Raw genomic sequence first — 2,184 nt, 5'->3', positions numbered from 1 at the left:
AAATAAGGTTCTCACGGGGTCGGTTCCCTTTGCGTTTAGAGAAACCAGGTTCAGGCAATGGTATCTATTTTTTTTTCTTTTATCGGTTGCATGTTGTCTCATTATTATTTTTTCTTTTCCCTACCTGTTGGAATATGTTTGTGAGCATAATCGTCATAAATTATGTTCAGGGTTTTCAGATTTATTTATATGTGGTTAAAATGAATGCTTCTATTTAAAAGGGGAAATATTTCTACATGTGCATATAGTTTTCCAAGAGTGTACCATTAATTGATTGTTGATAATAAAACCCAAAAGCAAATATAGCACCGCAGCTCTTCTGGCTTCTTGTTAGGGCTGTATTTGAGGGGAGGGCTCAGGGGGTTTCCGACAAAGATCGAAGGCGGACGCCGCAGGATCTGCACTGAGTCATCGAAAGGAGATGGCCTCAGCACCATTATTTTTAATCTCCGTTACCATCAGGAAGACCATTAACTGCGGCTCCCATCGTTACCGCCTAATTGTGCCGTTATTAATTATTTGTAAACTGGCTGTTGGGGGGGGGGGGGGGGCGGCAGATGCGTCAGATCTGACCTTTTGTCGCTCCCTCGAAAATTGGAGATGGCCAATATTAAGCGATACCCGTTAAAAGGAAAAAAAAAAGGGGAGTGGGGGAAGCATAACCCATCGGTCTGGTTTGCCGGCGCTGAGGCACCCCGCAGGCCAGCTCACAGCCTTCGCCACCCGTTAGACCGACACGGGGAAGGTAAAACAGGCCGTACGGCCCCGCAGCCTCTCGCAAAGGGTCCCTACGCTCCCGCCCGAGGGGGCGCCGGGCGCAGGGTGAGGGTCCTTCCGCGGGGACTAACGCGGCCAGGGGCTCGGCTCCCACCGGGCCGGGGGCCGTGCAGCGGCCTCACACCTGGGGACCCGCTTTGCTCTTGCCGCCCGGCAGCGGGGGGCCGAGGTAGAGCCCGGCCCAGCCGCAGCCCGAGCCCGGCGGAGCGGCCCCGACGGCTTCCCCGGCCTGCCCCGGGGGGCGCGGGCAGCGGGGCCGGCGTGCCAGCCCCCCGCAGGGCACGGGTACAGCAGATACCTGCCCTTGCCAAGACAAGCCGGCATCCAGCTCCACCGAAGCCCCTCGGGCAGGGGCGCACCGCCCCCCTCACCGCCCTCCAGAAGAGCCAGGACGCGCGTGGACTGCAGCGCACCCCGGTGCCGCCTCCGTGGGTGTCTCCGCAGCCAGGGCACTTGCGGGTTAGCTGCGGGGACGCCGGGGTGGTGAACTCTCCCTGACTCTGGCAGGCTCAGTGGAGGAACAAAAAAGAAGCTATCTGGGGATTTGGGCAAGAAGCAAATGTGGCAAGAGCATTCCTCTGCGTGGCTGGGGTGTTGGGGAGAGGGTGCCACCCTCCCAAGCACAATTAAAAATGTGGAAAAGCGGGACAAGTGCTGTTTCACTAATAAGAATACTTTGATAATCAGTTTTAAAATGCTGCAATAAAATATGCAGTTTGTTTTCTGGAGGAAAAAAACTGTATGCGTTTCTTGAATATACATTTTGTGGTAATGTGGGCAGCTTTTACTTTTTCAAGCATTTTACTTTTTCTTCCAACAGTAATTTAATGATCTAAGATTATCTTTGTTAAAGGCAAATGGACTGGCCTTAGGAATTACCCGGCTGTGGACTGCAGTGCAGTTCTGCTAATAGTGATCTACATGGAAAGTTTCCTGCTGGAGAAGCTGCAGCGCTCAGTCCACCTGCTTTACCACGGCGGAACTGGCCCCTGAGCTCTTAGAGAAGGTGAGACCTGTATTACCAGCAAACCAACCAGCTAAGGGTGATTTAAAGACTCTCCTGGTCAGGCCTTGCTGTGGGAAGGTGATCAGCTTCCATTTTATGGCATGCAGTGACAATTTGAAAACAGGAGATGACAACATGATACTTCTTTGTTGTTTGGTTTTTTTTGTAGGTTCCTCCCCCCCGCCCCCCCCCCCGCCCAAGTTCACTACTTTGCTAAAACTTGTGGTTTATTTCTAATAAGAAGGCTTCAGCTTCCAACAGTGGACCTAGTTGCATGCCTGCTAGACCTTTTCTATCTTCAATTTCACTACACCATAAACTGATATACATCTTGATCTATCTTCTTCATGATAAACTAAATAGGCTGTGTCCTTTCCATCTCCCATACTTCCCAAGGCTCA

General features: G+C 51.9%; 1 protein-coding gene across 1 annotated transcript in view; it reads left to right on the top strand.

The window, feature by feature from the left end:
- The window catches only part of PHOX2B (paired like homeobox 2B), a 3,882-nt gene extending 3,577 nt beyond the window's left edge, over positions 1-305 (top strand). Inside the window, exon 3 of the mRNA XM_080380964.1 lies at positions 1-305. This exon is cut by the window's left edge and continues 1,306 nt beyond it. The gene's annotated coding sequence lies outside the window, so the exon portion shown is untranslated.
- Positions 306-2,184: the final 1,879 nt, after the last annotated feature.

Source organism: Falco punctatus, assembly GCF_963210335.1.
Source record: "Falco punctatus genome assembly, chromosome: 1".
Taxonomy (NCBI): Eukaryota; Metazoa; Chordata; class Aves; order Falconiformes; family Falconidae; genus Falco; species Falco punctatus.
Note: the sequence above shows the minus strand (reverse complement) of the source record. Positions and strands in the feature narration are given on the sequence as shown.